The following is a 16466-nucleotide window of genomic DNA, read 5'->3' as shown; positions in this document are numbered from 1 at the left end:
ATTTTGGAAAGGCTGCTGTAACCTCCACTAGTGACTGACATTTTACAGAAGACAGATTAGTAAGTACACAAAAGCCTGAAAAAGCTATGGTCAAAATACTGCTTTCAATTGTAATTCAAAAATAAAAGTCCTAATCAGTAAAACTACTGACACCAATAGAGAGAGTAATTGCAAATTGAATTCTAGCAGTGATTTCAACCTAGCTTGCTTTTGTCACAGTGTTATTTTGGTGGGGTGGTTAGGTAGGAAATGAGTAGCTTAGTATACTGGAAGGCTGATAGAGCACTTCATTTTCCTTCTAATAAGTCAAGATGTTGTGTTCCTCTGGGTGGTGGACCTAGTGGCCTCTGATCAGTGGAGAGTGCTTCTTCCTCAACTGCAGCTTTCGCTATCTGTGTTTTCATGATTTATTTAGGTAAAAGTGTATTTTCGGACTTCTCAACGTTCAGTTCTATACATAACTGTTCTCTCTCTAGAAGCAGGCAGCAACATTGAATGCTTTATCAGGGCAATTGCTGAAGGTCTTCTCTCTGGATCTGGATGAATCATAAATTTGAGCAACTCTGTAAATTCTTGGAAAAGCCTGTGTGGTATCTGAGGTAATCTATTCTATCTGATTCCATGCCACTTGTCTCCATTCCTGGGAAGAGATTCAGCACCAGCAGCACATACCACTGTGATGGCAAGTACAAGATATCTGCTTTTAGTAGATGATATAGTTCTTCTGTAAAACTTCATTTACCAAAAAAAGGACTATCATCCTGTTCAATCTGTGGACTAGAGACCCTTGTTACATGCCAAAGATTACCTATTTTAAGTATAACTTTGTTGGATGCTCAGTGACATGCTTTGGCTGTGTCTCCACCCAAATCTCATCTTGAATTATAGCTCCCATAATTCCCATATGTCGTGAGAGGAACCTGGTGGGAGATAATGGAATCATGGGGGCAGTTTCCCCAATATTGTTCTCCTGGCAGTGAATAAGTCTCAGTAATTCTGATGGTTTTATAAGGGGAAATCTATTTCACTTGGTTCTCTCATTCTCTTATCTGCCACCACGTAAGATGTGCCTTTTGCCTTCTGACATGATTGAGAGGCCTCCCCAGTGATGTGGAATGTGAGTCCATTAAACCTCCTTTTCTTTATGCATTACCCTGTCTTGGGTATCTCTTTACCAGCAGTGTAAAAATGGACTAATACACTAAATTGGTACAGGTAGAGTTGAGTGCTCCCATAAAGATACCCAAAAATGTGGAAGCAACTTTGGAACTGGGTAACAGGCAGAGGTTGGAACAGTTTGGAGGGCTCAGAAGAAGACAGGAAAATGTAGGAAAGTTTGGAACTTCCTAGAGACTAGTAGAATGGCCTTGAGCAAAATGCTGATGATGATATGAACAATGAAATCCAGACTGAGATGGTCTTGGACAGAGATTAGGAACTTGTTAAGAACTGGAGTAAAGGTGACTCTTGTTATGTTTTAGCAAAGAGACTGGTGGCTTTTTGGCCCTGTCCTAGAGATTTGTGGAAGTTTGAACTTGAGGGAGATGATTTACGGTACCTGGTGGAAGAAATTTCTAAGCACCAAGCATTCAAAAGGTGACTTGGGTGCTGTTAAAAGCATTTAGTTAAAAAAAAAAAAAAAGACAAGCAAACATAAAAGTTCAAAAAATTTGCAGCCTGACAATGTGATACAAAAGAAAAACCCATTTTCTGAGGACAAATTCAAACCAGCTGCAGAAATTTGTATGAGTAGCCAAATGTTAATCACCAAGACAATGGGGAAAATGTCTCCAGAACATGTCAGAGGTCTTCATGGCAGCCCCTCCCATCACAGGCCAGAAGGCCTAGGGGGACAAAATGGTTCAGTGGGCCAGGCCCAGAGCCCTCCTGCTTTGTGCATCCTAAGGACTTGGTGCCTTGTGTCCCAGCAACTATGGCTGTGGCTAAAAGGGGCCAAGTTACAGCTTGGGTTGTGGCTTCAGAGGGTGCAAGCTCCAAGCCTTGGCAGCTTCCACATGGTGTTGATCCTGCAGCTGCACAGAAGTCAAGAATTGAGGTTTGGGAACCTCCGTCTAGATTTCAGAAGATGTATGGAAACTCCTAAATGTCCAGGGAGAAGTTTGCTGCAGGGGTGAGGCCCTCATGGAGAAACTCTGCTAGGGCAGTGTGGAAGGGAAATGTAGGGTCAGAGCCCATACACAGAATCCCTACTGGGGCAGCACCTAGTGGAGCTGTGAGAAGAGGGCTATTGTCCTCCAGAACCCAGAATGGTAGATCCACCAACAGCTTGCACCATGCACCTGGAAAAGCTGCAGACAATGCCAGCATGAGAACATAGCCAGGAGGGAGGCTGTACCCTGCAAAGCCACAGGGGTGGAGCTGCCCAAGACCATGGGAACCTACATCTTGCATCAGAATAACCTGGATGTAAGACGTGGAATCAAAGGAGACTATTTTGGAGCTTTAATATTTGACCCACTGGATTTTGGACTTGCATGGGGCCTGTAGCCCCTATTTTGGGGCCAGTTTCTCTCATTTGGAACAGCTGTATTTACCCAATGCCTGTATCCCACCTGTGCCTAGGAAGTAACTAACTTGCTTTTGATTTTACAGGCTCATACACAGAAGGGACTTACCTTGTCTCGGATGAGACTTTAGACTGTGTGTTTTTTGCTTTTGTTTTTGTTTTTGTTTCTTGTTTTTTTGAGACTGAATTTAACTCTTGTTGCCCAGGCTGGAGTGCAATGGCATGATCTCGGCTCACCACAACCTCCGCCTCCTGGGTTCAAGCGAGTCTCCTGCCTCAGCCTCCCGAGTAGCTGGGATTAAGGCATGTGCCACCATGCCTGGCTAATTTTGTATTTTTAGTAGAGATGGGGTTTTTCCATGTTGGTCACGCTGGTCTCAAACTCCCAACCTCAAGTGATCTGCCTGCCTTGGCCTCCCAAGGTGCTGGGATTACAGGCATGAGCCACCACACCCAGCCTGGACTGTGGTCTTTTGAGTTAATACTGAAACGAGTTAAGACTTTAGGGGACTGTTGGGAAGGCATGATTGGTTTTGAAATGTGAGGACGTGAGATTTGGGAGGGGCCAGAGGTGGAATGATATGATTTGGCTGTTTCCCCACCCAAATCTCATCTTGAACTGTAGTTCCTATAATTCTCATGTGTTGTGAGAGGGACCTGGGGGAGTTAATTGAATCATGGGAGCAGTTTCCCCAATACTTTGTTAGTGAATAAGTCCTCCTGAGAGATCTGATGGTTTTATAAGGGGAAACCCCTTTCACTAGGTTCCCTTATTCTCTCTTGTCTGCTGCCATGTAAGATGTGCCTTTTGTCTTCTGCCATGGTTGTGAGGCCTCCCCAGCCATGTGGAACTGTGAGTCCATTAAACCTCTTTTTCTTTATACATTACCCAGCCTCGGGTATGTCTTTATCAGGAGCCTGAAAATGGACAAATACCCCCAGTCATCTTCATCCCCTTCCTCAGAGGCTACACTGGGGATTGAGGTTTGAGACATGGAAATATTACCGGTTTCATGTCCATGTGAATCAAAGACATCGAATGAATATACCTCAAGCACTGGCCAACTTGCAGAAGGAGATCCTTCACCTCTGCTTGTTAAAAGTAACTCATGAATCTGTAATTTTTACTTGTAGCATCAACTGACCTTCCACCATCACAATATCCATTCTGTGTAAGCATATGAGCATCTGCCCAAGCAGACAAGTAAGTGTCAAACTATGCAAATGCTGTCCAAGCACTGTGTGAGCATAAACTTCTCTGAAAGCGTTCTGCTCATCAACAGAGCTGGGCAGTGACTTTTCTGATCATTTAATGCACCTATCCAGCCTCTCCACAGGCGGCCCATGGGGTCTGCCAAGGGTGCTACATCAGGGTGGCCCTGGCACTGTCCCAAGCCCCATTCCCTAGCCCATGCAGTGCCATGAGGTCAGACTCCTGGGTGCATCCTGGGCTCTGGCCCACCCGCGACCCCAGCTGCCTGCGGGGCCAGACCCAGCGACACCCGCGGGGCTCTGCGGCTCAGGGGGTCACCCAGGGGTGCGGTCCCACCTTTGCCCTCGACGCCCACGGTGTCTGCCCCGGCCCTGGCTTGGCTGACAGCGGCCGGTCCGGGTGGGGCTCAGGCTCGGGGCATGCCCCTCTCACCTTTCCGGAATCCAAATCCTCGCTGCCACTGCCAGGTCCTGCCAAGACCCCTGGTGGCCCCGGCTCCAGCGGCTGCAGCATCGCCATCGCAGGGCAGACCCTGGCCAACCTCAAAGCGACTGTGCGGTGGGGCCAGTGAGGACTGGGGCTGTGCAACGCAGCCAGGGTGGGGGTGGCGGGCCACCAGGAGCTGCTCAGAACCAAGGGTCCTGGGGCCGTCCCGCCCCGCACAGCTCCGGGTGGGCTTGGGGAAGGAGACATACTCTCATCCTACCTTGCCCCACCTGACAGCGCTCCAAGTCCTGAGTCCCCTCACCCCCATTCTACAGACACAAAGCTGAGGCCAAAGACGGGACGCTCACTTCCTGAGTATTTGCTGCCTGCTGCATGGACACCACCAACCTATTGTTTACAGCGGTCAGCGACCAGGACCCCCAGGACCCCACTTCCTGGCAAGGAGGGCATCCTCAGCAACGGTGACCCGCACCAAAGCGCTCCCCACCCAGGGTCACCGCCCCAGCCGGTGCGAGGCCTGCAGGGCGCTGAGGATGCACGACTGACTCCCCTAAACCTGCTTTTCCCACATCAGGGAGGGCTGCACGCCCAACTCAGCTCTGTGAGGATGGACTGATGTTGGCATGCGGGCTGCAGCCCCGAAGGGAGGATTTATGGAGGGGCAATTTGCGAGCCTGGAGGAAGTATGGGCCGTGCATGTGTGTATGTGTGTGTGTGTGTGTGACTCTGTGTGTGACTCTGTGTGTGAGTGTATGACTGTGTGTGACTATGCATGTGACTGTATGTGTGACTGTGTGTGACTATGTGTGTGATCCTGTGTGTGACTGTGTAACTGTATGTATGTGTGTGTGTGACTGTGTGTGTTTTTGACTCTGTATGTGTCAGTGACTGTGTGTATGACTGTGTGTGTGTGTGACTGCGGGGGTATGAGTGTGTGTGTATTCATGTGTGAGTGACTGTGAGTGACTTTGCATGAGTGCATGTGTGTGACTGTGTGGGTGGTGTGGGAGACTGTGTACATGTGTGGCTGTGTGTGTGACTGCATGTGTGTGTGAGTGTGTCTGTGAGACTGTGAGAGACTGTATGTGTGTGTGAGACTGTGTGTGTGTGACTTTGTGTGTGTGTGAGTGTGAGTGTGCATGTGTGTAAGAATCCTTCCATGGGAGGGCATCAGAGGTGTCTTAGTAGAGTGGCAGTGGACAGCAGCATCCATGCAGAAGGGGCAGCTTGTGGACAGAGTCACAGGCTGGTTAACTGGTGACAAATTCCTGAAGGTGTCTCACAAATTCAAGGAGAGCCTGTTCTCAGATCAGCTGAGGTCTGGGTTTTCTGTTCACCTTTTCCCACTGCTCCAATGAGGCAGGACAGTGGGGCCAGATTTCACTCAACCATGGTCAAGGGCTCCCCTACAAACTGAGGAGGACTAACTCCCTTCCCAGCCCAAGGACGCAGAAGGTTAGAGCAGCCTGTCCAGCGGGGATTTGAGCTCAGAGAGGGGAAGCCACTGTCTCAGAGTCACAGAGCAGGTCAGTGGCAGGCCCAGGTCCTGGATCCTCAAGCTCTTTGTCTCTGAAGAAATATTCCACCACAGAGCATGAGAGTTATGTGAGCACTGACTCCCTAGCAGGTGAGGTCATTTTGCCCGTTCTCTCTTTTCACCTTCATTGTGTGTGTGGTTTGTGTAAATCTCCCCATCGTATGGTGGAAAACTTAGGCTCAGAGAGAGGCAAAGGCCTGTGCAAGGCTACAGAGCTCAGAAGTAGCTAAGCAGAAACAAGGACCATAGAGACTTTCCCTTGACTTTGCTCTGGTCCATCTGGAGGTGGGGCAATTTGTTGGGGGACCAGAGGCCATCAGCAGCCCTCTTGGTGGCCATGTGGGCTCAGGGGAGATGTGCATGAAAATGCTGGAGGCCATGATGCTTTCACCATCAGTCATTTCTAAAGGGGCAAGAATCTTTGCATGGCACAGACCCCTCATTTGCCAAAATGACCCTCCCCTCCCTGCCTCTGGCCCCAGAGGTGAGTCACAGGTGGGTGAGGGTGGGGTCAGGCATGGGCAGGGTGATGTTGCTAGCACACTCTTCTGGCCCTGCTTCAACCCACGCCCCTTGGTCTAGACAGAAAACTGGGTTTTTCAGGCGAAACCCAGATATATTGTATCAAAATCTGGATTTCAAATAATATTTTCAGGTGATTCACATGAACATTGATAATTTTAACTGCCAGTAATTCTATAAATGAAAGGGAAAAGAATATATAGATATGTTGATTGTTAAAAAGGTACAGTAAAGACTATGTTTCAATGCATATACATCTTATCTCACAAAAAATAACTAAAAACAAAAAGAGGGGATAGGGAATGAGTTGAAGTAGAAATTAAACAGAAATAGGGCATAATTAGTAGATGTTGAGGCTGAGCATCATCTTATACTGAAGGGGTGGCCTGCCCCTCCACACTTGTGGGTGTTTCTTGTCAGGTGGGATGAGAGACTGAGAAAAGAGACACAGAGACAAAGTATAGAGAAAGAAAAGTGGGCCCAGGGGACTGGCGCTCAGCATTTGGAGGACCCACGCTGGCACCAGTCTCTGAGTTCCCTCAGTATTTGAGTTCCCTCAGTATTTATTGATCATTATCTCTACCTTCTTGGAGAGGGGGATGTGGCAGGACAATAGGGTAATAGTGGGGAGAGAGCATGAAAACATGCGAACAAATGTCTGTGTCATAAACAAGGTTAAGAAAAAGGTGCTGTGCTTTGACATGCACATACACAAACATCTCGGTGCATTAAAGAGCAGTATTGCCGCCAGCTTGTCTCACCTGCAGCCCTAAGGCGTTTTTCTCCTATCTCAGTAGATGGAATATACAATTGGGTTTTACAGTGAGACATTCCATTGCTTAGGGACAAGCGGGAGACCGATGCCTTCCTCTTATCTCAACTGCAAAGAGGTCTTCCTCTTTTACTAATCCTCCTCAGCACAGACCCTTTACGGGTGTTGGGCTGGCGGATGGTCAGGTCTTTGCCTTCCCACGAGGCCATATCTCAGGTATCACCTGGGGAGAAACCTTGGACAATACCTGGCTTTCCTAGGCAGAGGTTCCTGTGGCCTTCTGCAGTGTTTTGTGTCCCTGGGTACTTGAGATTAGGGAGTGGTGATGACTTTTAACAAGCATGCTGCCTTCAAGCATTTGTTTAACAAAGCACATCCTGCATAGCCCTCAATCCATTAAACCTTGAGTCGACACAGCACATGTTTCTTCAAGCACAGGGTTGGGGGTAGGGTTACAGATTAACAGCATCTCAAGGCAGAAGAATTTTTCTTAGTACAGAACAAAATGGAGTCTCTTATGTCTACTTCTTTCTACATAGACACAGTAACAGTCTGATCTTTCTTTTCCCCACATTATACTATTTTGGTTATTGTGTATAAGTTAAAATATTCTCTAATAAAACACTTGTATAAAAAGAAAAACTATAACATTAGCTTTTAAGATCATGGTTAGGTTTGGGGAGGAGGAAAAAAGGTAGTGGTTTGTGGGCAAAAATGGGTAGTTCTATAGTTACACAAATGTATTAGCTTTGTTACAACTATTGAGCATTACATTAATATTTTATTGTGCATATATTTCTGTATGCATGTTATACATCAATAAAATTTTAAATATTAATTATTTAATCTTAATATTTCAGAATAATAGCAATGCTTGGTATCATTTTGTTTGAAAGTGGGGCATTTACACTCAGTCATCATGAGATGGATATTAATATTCCAAGGTATTTATTCATGGTCTGATCCTTGGGCGTCCCCCTCAGCCTTTCATTTTTTATTTCAATTGAGTAAGTAGCATGGTTTTAGTTTTGGGGAATGTAAATTTCTTACAGCAAAATCCTTCCTCCACAACAATATTCACCGAGCACTGTGGGCTGCACATAGTGTGCACTCAGTGTGTGTGGAACTGGTTTGAATCAGGAACAAAACAAGTAGCAGAGGTCAGTTTTGCAAAGGAAAGAATGTGGGTAATACAGGTAAGACTGAAAGGCCACAACTCAATAGCAAACACTTTTTACATTAATGAGAAACATTTTCAACTGGTTCTCCAAAAGATGTTGGTTTACAGCAGATATTTGGGAGTATGGTTGCATATTGTAATCACCTGGAAAGCTTTAAATCACACTGCTGCCTGGGTCTCACTCTAGAGATTCTGGCTTAATTATTCCCTTGCAACTTGGGTTTGGGAACATTAAACACCACCACCCACATTCACAGCAGGTTATTCTAATGTGCACACAAGGGTGAGAAGCATTGATTCAGGGTCGAATGCATTGGTTGTGTGTGATTTCTATGTGTGTTCTAGGCATTTGCCGTATAGCTGCTCCTAGATGGGGGTCTTAGAAAACATCTTGGCCCTTCAAAACATACTCTGCTGGTTAGCTAAATTGCAACAGGGAAATATATCAGCAGCTCTATCTCTATGTCGCTTGCCTTCAGAGCAAAATTTGTTTCAGGCACAGTAAGTTGATTTGGTCTATATTAAAAATCACAAGTATCCTACCAATACAGAATAAGGATACAAAGGGTTTGCAGATATGTGGAGTGCATTATAGGTGTTTTCGTATTTATCCTATGATAAGAAATTTAAAAAGTAATGTTGGGCCTTAATTTCCTAAACTCAATGCTTAGCCATTTCCTCAAATCGTTTCCAGTTTTCCCAAGAGACTTCAGAAACATTCCCTAGAGTGAATTATTTCCAATGGTGAAGAGTACTGGATGGATGGAATGAGATTCTCAAAAAAAAAATCTTGCTTCTATTTCAGAAATGTCACTCTTTAGCCCCTTCAAGGACCAGGAAACCTGGCTGAGTAGTGTGGTCTATGGAGGTGCATAGGCTTCAGAGACAACGTTGATCCTGAGTCCAAGCCAGCTGCTTAGTAGATGTGGGACAGTTTTATAAGCCTTACCTGCAAGAAAAGACAAAACAAAATTGATTGCAAAAACAGAAATTTAAAAAATTTTTCTTATTGTATTCACGTTCTTGGAAATGGCTTTTATAGTGATTCCCATCAACAGACAGATTCTGTTTCCCAAACCTTGAATCTTTCTTGCTTTATTTGCACAGGCCAAAGCTGTGCATATGACAGTGTCCCAGTTTGGGGCCTAGGCTCAAAACGTCTTAAGTGCTTCTGTTATCTTTTTCAGAATTTTTCCATGTCCATGAAAACAAGCCCATTTTAACTTTCTGGAGGATAAAATAGCATGCTGAGAAAAGCCAAAGTGTGCCAGTTTACAGACAGCTCACGCCCAGAAGCAGAACCACCTAATTCACCAGCAGCTGACCACTCACACCTGAAGGAGCCAAACTGAGCCCAGAAGAATGGCCCAGCTGAGCCCAGCCTAAATTTCCAACCAGCTCAACCCCTGAGAGAGAAAGCAGTCAGAGGCTGGTTAGGAGAACAGGGAGGGAGGCTCTGGGGAGAGCAAAAGCACCTGGGGGACTGCACCTGCCCCGCCCCTGTAGCTAGTAGGAAGAAATGTGGTTAAGAACTTCCTCTTATGCCAGGATGTTGCTCAGATGGGACTATCCCAGCTTAGGCATAGGCAAAATAAATAAACCTAAATTTTCCTTGTCTTCACCCAGCTCATTGTAAAGTCATTAACATGATATTAGCATTGTGGTTTTAGCTTCTCCCCTGTAATTTTCCCTTAGGCACTCATGGGTAATAACCAAAATGGAGTCACTGTGGCCAACCCCAGGCATGCGCAGATGCAACACCCTTGGTGAGGAAATTGACCTGTCCCATTTGGGTAGAACCCACAGAAGACTTCCTCGTTCTTGCCACATAAAAGACCCAGAACTCAGCCCCATTTCTGGCAACCTGCTTTCAGGTCCCCTTTTGCTGCTGAGAGGTTTCCTTTTTGCTTAATAAATCCTACTCTGCTTTCTCACTCTCTGGTGTCCATGTGCCTCATTTTTCCAGGTCATGGGATGACAGCCTGAACCTGGCTGAACTGAGGAGACCACCACACTGGCACCAATCAGCAACTGGGAGACCGTGATATTCACGTGGACACTCTCAGCTTGCAGCCCCTGCTCTCTCTAGGGGCACTATCCCACCCACCCTTGAGCCTGAGAAGAAAAGTTGGTAGAGAGGCTGTTCCCTCACTTCCAGCAGAAAAGAGGTGTCCAGGCCCTCAATTCCCTGAGGTTAGAGCCCTCATGGCTGCACTCAATGTGGCGGCCACCTGCCATATGTAGCTACTGGGTACGTGGAATGTGGCTAATTTGAAGTAATATGTGCTGCAAACAAAAAATGCACAGTGAGTTTAGAAGAATTAGACCAGAAATATACTTTATTTCTAATTACATATTGATTATGTATTAAAACAATATTTTGGATAGAGTAGGTTACAATTATAAACAATTTCACTTGTTTATTTTTATTAGTTTGGATATGGCTAATAAATTGTAAATTCACAAATAGCTAACATTTTATTTTTTAGAGACTTGCTTCTCTCTTCAAATCTCAGGTTTCCTACTCAAAAGACCAGAGGCCAGAAAGGTTATGAAATCTAAAATTTTTAAATAATTGTAATTATAGTTTCCGTTTGTGAACAAGTGTGTCTCTGTGTGCGTGTGCGTGCGTGCACAATTTATAAATGGATGTAACCTTATACAACAGAAGGTTAAAAATGAACCCCGAACAGAGCCAGGCATAGCACAGAAAGAAAGCCCAGCCTGAAAGTACCTGGAGACACGAGTCTGTCACTCTTGCCTCAGTAAGTGTATGGTCGAATTTCTGTCACTCGAATTCTGTCACTCAAAGCTTGAGGGCGTAGAGCTAGTAGTTGTATCCAATGAGGGCGCCGGACTGAGAACTGCCCAATCAGGCAAAGGAGGCGGCGGCATCCGGGATCTGGCGCGGCTTTTGCGTCTGGCTTCTGCCTGAGTTCGGTTAGGGCCTCACCGCCCTGCTTCCACCCCTCAGGGAGGCCTCAGTGATTCGGCCACAGCCTCAGCCTCCCTCGCTCTGTGACCTGCGGTTATTGGATGATTCGTAGCTAAGACTCTATGACATCCCTGAAGCCGGGAAATGGTGAGTGTGCCCGGCAGGGCGTCCGGAGGCGACTGGGGAGGCTCATCGGAACCGGCGGGAAATGGCGGCGGTGGGACCGAGTCTGCCAAGGGAGTCCCCGCTGCCGCCGCTCAGCCCTCGGTCCTCAGTCCCCTCCGGTGAGGGACCCGCCCTCCTGTCGGGGTCCCCGCAAGGCGGCTCTGGCCCAGCCTGCAGCCCTCCTTGTGCAGCTTTGTGCCCGCAGCCCCGCACCTTCCCCGGGCTGTGGGGCGAGGAGGAGCTCATCTGGAAGACGCCGGCGCCCCCTGCGCGATGCCGGCGTGGGAGGAGCTGTGGTCCGGGGGGTCCCGCCCCTACTTGACCCTGTTCGGAATGAGATCGAGGCCCCATCAAAACATAGAGTTCATGTGAGCAGACGGGGACTCATTAATGGGACAGCGCCGGCCATGGCTCGTGGTTTGGGGTCTGCCAGCGGGTCTTGAAGGAAAGGCTTTTGTGAGGTGTGTGAGGAAGCAAATCACCCGCCCGCTCCAACTTGCCCACCAGTCCCCTTGCCCTGTGCGCCTCCTCTGCGTGGCTGTTCCTGAGTGGCATCTTTTAGAATACGCTAGTGTGGGTGCGCACAGCGCTTCGCTGAGTTCTGTGAGTAGTTCAGCCACATTATTGAACTTGAGGAGGGTGTGAGCGCCCCTGGTTTGTAGGCAGTGTTCAGAAATGAAGACGAGTGTCCAGAGGCAGGTACTGGCGTCTGCAGGGGGCGACTGCGAGAAGAGCGCTGAGCTTGTGGGTCTGCGCTGACTCTGGGTGGTGTCGTTAGTGAGTTGCTGGACACCGCCTTGGGGTTGGAACATTGACTGGTGTTGAGGAAACTCCGCAAGTTTTTTTGTCAAAAGAAAGACATGGCTGAGCCTGGGCTGGGGGGAGTCGCCGGTGTCCGCGGGAGACCTGGCCGGGTTCTGCACATGCACTGTCCTGCTGCGCACTGTTCTGTTCCTCCAGGTCTCCTCCTGGGGAGAGAGGGGACTGAGAACTTGGAGGAAAGGAGTTCTGAGAAACCCCTTCCCTGCACCCTGCTGCCGGCCCCCACCCAATGCTAACCCACTCCTGAGCACGCCCACTGGGCATTCGCATGGCCACACCCATCCTAGGACAGGGTTCTACCCTCAGGAATTGTGCCCATGGCAGCTTTGCTCCTACAGTTTTCTCCTAAGAATACACACAGTGCCCAGAAGACTCCAGGCTCATCTCAACCCCAGATCTGTAGCGGGAATCTGTTTTCTTCACCCACCCAGGCTTCTGGACCACCTGATCCTAATCTCCTCTGCCTTTATGGACTCAGGAATCAGTCAGTGCGTAGCCTTGCCTGGGCCTGTACCTGTAGCACAAACCAGTCCTTTCATCAATCCTGCCCTGCCCCCACCCAAGGCTCTTGATAGCTCCTTTCTCTCTTAGGCGCTTTTCTTCCCCACAAATCCTCTTTCCTGTACACACAGTTTGCTCAAGTGCATCCCTCATGTGCTACAAGAATTCAGACGTTAGTGAGTTCAAGACCATGCCTTTAGACCTGCCTGTTGTAGGACCAAATACAAATCAGAAGAGGCTTAATCCTTTCTCTTTAGAATGAGGGAAGAATTTTTGCTCTTCTCTCTTTTCTTAAAGCATTTAGTTTGAAAACTTTTATATTTAAACATTTTCTCTGCTTCTTTGAAAAATATGTAAGTCATTTTTGTCAGTTAACTAGGTCATTTGTCTTTTTTGACTCAAAACTGTCTTTAGGACCTGGGAACTATTGTTATGAAATGCGAATAGCAAGAATATACACCCTGTGCCACAGTTTCTGTAGGTGAGTAGGGGGCTGCCTTCAGCAGGTACCTGGCTCCACATTTCAAAACTATGTCCTATCATGAAGATATGGGAAGTGTTTTTTGTTTGTTTATTTGTTTTTAATGTTACCAATTAGAAAACCCAGATGACCTCCCAAATTACTAGTTGATGTTATTATAAACTGTGTATGACAAATGGTGCTGTCATGTCTTGTACTCGAGTACTAATGGTAACGTTCTTTCTGTATTTGCAAGCTATTAGTAGATTGCCTGTGATGTACATCATATTTTGGTTTGATTAAATAACAAATCATTATCTTGCTCTCCTATTATTGTGGAGACTATTTTAGAATTGGAGATGATTTTGCTTTTAGTTATATTTTCCAAACACTGTCCAGAATTACCAGATGGTATACACAAGGTGCCCACCAGGCTTCCCTTTAGAGAAAACCTTCCTTCTAAGGATTCCAGCCACAATCCACAATTTTGTGGCAAAGTGCAGCAAAGTGCTCCACAAATCTGCAAACAAAAAGCTCTCTCTATTTGGGACCTACAGTCACTTCTAGAGTAGTTAGACTAGATTTCTACAAAAATAACTTTTCAGGACAGCCATCAGTTACTCCATTTCCATCCATGCTCCTGGCATCTTCAGATCTGACACTGGTTCAGACATCATGGGGCCCATACACCCAACCAGGATCACACATGTGCATTGATTAAACCTGATAACTTCAATTCTGTCCCTTCTCCCCTTGCCCAAATTCCCACAAATGTCCATAGCTCACCAGCCCTCCAGGACCTAAATGTGCAGTTCCAAATTCTGAATTTATGTCCTGGGATTTGAGAGAAAAACGGCACTTTTTTCTGAGAAATACAAGTTCTTTTAATTATCAGACCCAGAGACTTGTTAAAATGAGACCACAGTCCTACTGTTCCCCTCTTTGAACAATTTGTTCTTTGAAATTCCTTGCTATTGCCATCAGTGGCTATAAAGTAACCTAATAATACCACAATGGATACTATAACCCACACTCTATAGCTTAACAATATATAGCCAGCCACTAACCAATTTTAATTCTATAAATCAATAGGAATGTCTAACAACTTTGTATCAGTCCCCTCTCTGCCTTCTTTTTTGCCTTTAAAAATACACTTGTAACTGCTTCTAATTGGAGTGTATATTCAGGGCAGCTTTACATTCCAAGGTTGCAATCTTCAAGCTTTGGCCCAAATAAACTCTCTACTTATGTTTACCCCAGGTTTTTCCTTTTAGGTCAATATTCTTCAGAATGTGTTGAAGGAGCCTCCATGAGAGGCTCTCTCTGGTTTTACTGTGTTTGCTGTAATCCCCAAGAATGCAGAGGCACATTGATCCCACTTAGAATCTGCACATAAAAGCTGGCTTCTGCCTAGGAGTCACAAGACAGGGCCAGATTTTGGGTTGAAGACATAAAGAAAACTCACAGAAGGCATTTTCTGCATCATGAGAGGTCAACATAGTCTTCTTAAACCCCACTTTCAGAGTGGAGCCCCTTGAGTTTTCCAGGTCTTGTCACCTGTGTGAGAGGCTTCTGGTGTGAACAGAATCTTGTGGCAGAATCGGTAAGTGTATAACAAGCACCTTACCAGTGGGAGGTCAGGGCCACAAAATATCCAGAGCCATAATCACAACCATAATCACAAGTATGCCATTCTGTATACTGGGGTACTGGAGTACTTTCATCTTTCTTCTTGTCTCAGAGTTAGCTGATCAGGGACAGTGCATATGACACCTGGATCCAGGATCTGCAGCTCTACCAGGGCAGTTCTGTTTTCTGTTTGCACTCCACAAAGTCAGTCTCGGTCTCTCTTGCCTGGATCACTATGGGGGCTTCAGCCCAGGGTCACTGAGGACACTCTCACCAGCATCAGTGAGTATTTGAGACATTTGAGGATGTCCTGTGCAGACTGGGGTCAGTCTGACAACAAAGTCTTATTCTGGTTCCATTTCAGAGAAAGAGAAATGACTTATCAAGGGTTTGTTCATCCCCTCACAGAATCTCATTGGTTCATAATCAGATAAGAGTTGTTCCAGTTTTCTGGTTCTGGAGACTCAAATTGATCAATAAGCTAATTGCTTCTGTTTCATATGGTCATTAGAAAAAGAGAGGAAGCAGTCATGATCCCTACCATCAAGGAACTTGCAGTCCAAAGCACATGAATAAATGGTTGAATTCAGCATCATGTGTTCAGTAGAAAGACGGAAACTGCATGGGCAGCTTAAGCTTCATTTGGGTTACTTCCCTTTTATTGTTTTGTGAGTTTTGATGCCTCCACCTGAAGGGCTATTCTGGACAGAAGAGAAGTTATTATTATTTGTATTGTTTTTAGCTTGCTAAGAATAAGTATTTAGCTTCTAATATAATTGGTCTAGAAAAACATGAGTTTTGGTTAAATTCCTTCTTATTGTATGTTGTAATATAGACAGGGAAGTATCTAAAATAGATTAAAATTACACAAACTCTGGGAATAAAATCTCTCTTGGGTAGGCTTAGAAAAAACAAAACTGAAAATACTTAGTGGCCTAGAGAGCAGAAGCCTAGGGCCCACTTTCTGTCCCAACCCTGCCCAGATCCACCCTCTGCTGAATCTTGTCCAGGTCTAATCCACACTGAAATCTCTCACAGACCTGCTTAGAGATCAGAGTTTGGGGTGGCTACTCCTACTGCCTCTCCAGAGATGGTGCTCCCAATTTCCTGAAACACAAAAGCAGATAAAAGGGAAAAGCAATATACTTTTGTGCTTTAAATTCTTTTTTATAAAATTAAAACCAGTGTGTTCGAGAGACACCCAGCAATCCGTTTTCCATCCCTACAGTTTTAGTGTTTTGTTTTGTTTTTTTACAATTCTCTAAGTAAATACAAATACAAAAATAAATTCCTAGGCCGGGCGCGGTGGCTCAAGCCTGTAATCCCAGCACTTTGGGAGGCCGAGACGGGCGGATCACGAGGTCAGGAGATCGAGACCATCCTGGCTAACACGGTGAAACCCCGTCTCTACTAAAAATACAAAAAAAATTAGCCGGGCGTGTTGGCGGGCACCTGTAGTCCCAGCTACTCAGAGAGGCTGAGGCAGGAGAATGGCGTGAACCCGGGAGGCTAAGCTTGCAGTGAGCGGAGATCGCGCCACTGCACTCCAGCCTGGGGCACAGAGCAAGACTCCGTCTCAAAAAAAAAAAAAAATAAAAATAAATTCCTCTGAATTGCACTTAACACTTCCATTCTGTTTCTCTCCCATCTATTTATATTGAACTATTATTCTATACATTTTTTAAAAATAATCAATGACAGGGAAACAGAAGAAGAAATAGAAATGCTGGGTCTTGTATTTAAATCCTAGGAATTA

At 46.1% G+C, this 16466-nt stretch overlaps 1 pseudogene; it reads right to left on the bottom strand.

Moving 5' to 3' along the window:
* Nucleotides 1–258: 258 nt before the first annotated feature.
* Nucleotides 259–4433, bottom strand: LOC100605636 (annotated as a pseudogene).
* Between the last annotated feature and the right edge of the window lie 12033 nt (nt 4434–16466).

This window comes from Nomascus leucogenys, chromosome 20, assembly GCF_006542625.1.
Source record: "Nomascus leucogenys isolate Asia chromosome 20, Asia_NLE_v1, whole genome shotgun sequence".
Classification (NCBI taxonomy): Eukaryota; Metazoa; Chordata; class Mammalia; order Primates; family Hylobatidae; genus Nomascus; species Nomascus leucogenys.
The sequence above is the reverse complement of the archived record's forward strand: the minus strand, read 5'-3'. Positions and strand labels throughout refer to the sequence as shown.